The sequence below is a fragment of the Solanum pennellii genome, chromosome 10, assembly GCF_001406875.1.
Source record: "Solanum pennellii chromosome 10, SPENNV200".
Lineage (NCBI taxonomy): Eukaryota > Viridiplantae > Streptophyta > Magnoliopsida > Solanales > Solanaceae > Solanum > Solanum pennellii.
The window spans coordinates 69,831,630-69,832,908 of record NC_028646.1 but is presented as its reverse complement, the minus strand read 5'-3'; positions in this window follow the sequence as shown (position 1 = coordinate 69,832,908).

The following is a 1,279-nucleotide window of genomic DNA, read 5'->3' as shown; positions in this document are numbered from 1 at the left end:
CGAAGACTGTCGACTGCAGCCTGAAGAGTCGACACATCTACCGGAGGTGCTGGGCGGGCTAACACTCTCAACTCAAATGCATCTAGGCGCTGGTGAACCTCAGCAATCTTCCGCTGCATCTTCCTCTCCATACGCGCTTCAGACTCGGTAATAGACTTCTGCATCCACGGCTGGATATGATGCAGAAGTGTGGCCATTTGCGCCTCTCGTTTTTGGACCCTAGCAAGCTTGACCAGTGCCGGTAGAGGGGCTGTGCGAGAGGAGCTCGGGGAAGTGCTACTACCCGGGACAGACTCGACCAGGGTAGTGTCAGTGGACGCGGCCTGTGTAGCCGTGCGCGCCTGGGCTACCGTGTCAGCAAGATCATCAGCAAGTGGGGGCAGCTCGTNAGGTGGTGGAATGTCTGGAGTGGTAAACAGGGCCGCTAGCACAGTATCCTCAGCAGGCTCGACATAAGGGGCCTCAGACTCCGGCACCCTCGCCTCTAGGATCGTGTCGATGTCTGCACGAAGACTGTCGACTGCAGCCTGAAGAGTCGACACATCCACCGGAGGGGCTGGTCGGGCTAACACTCTCAACTCAAAGGCGTCCAGACGCTGGTTGACCTCAGCAATCTTCCGCTCTGTAAACTGCTGCATCTTCCTCTCTAGACGCTCTTCAGACTCAGTAATCGACTTCTGCATCCACGGCTGGATATGATGCAGAAGAGTGGCCATTTGTGCCTCTAATTTTTGGACCCTAGCAAGCGGGACCAGTACCGGTAGAGGGGCTGTGCGAGAGGAGCTCGGGGCTGTGCTACTACCCGGGATAGACTCGACCGGGGTAGTGTCAGTGGACGCCGCCTGTGTAGCTGTGCGGGCCTGGGCTACCGTATCAGCAAGATCATCAGCAAGTGGGGGCAGCTCTGGACGGGGCCCTCTACGTGGAGCCAACTCATTGGCCTCGTCTCTGATGAGGCCGACGTCAACAGTGCCCTGCGGGGTCTTAAGATGATCTACGTGCCATATGGGCACACCTGCGGACCTGCAGAGAGCAAAGATCATGCACGGGAAAGGGTAGGTAGTAGTGACCTTAAATGCCCTCTCGTGCATGACTGCCAGTAGAAGCCATGCGAAGTCCACCTCGAACCCGGCTATCATCGCCTCCATCAACACTGCTCGATCCCAGGTAACGATATTATCTGCAGCTGTGGGGGAAAGGCAGTGACGGTCAAGCAGCCACAAGAACTTCGGCGTGAAAGTGAGGTTGGCCTTTTTGATGGCCCCCTTTGGCTCAGTCA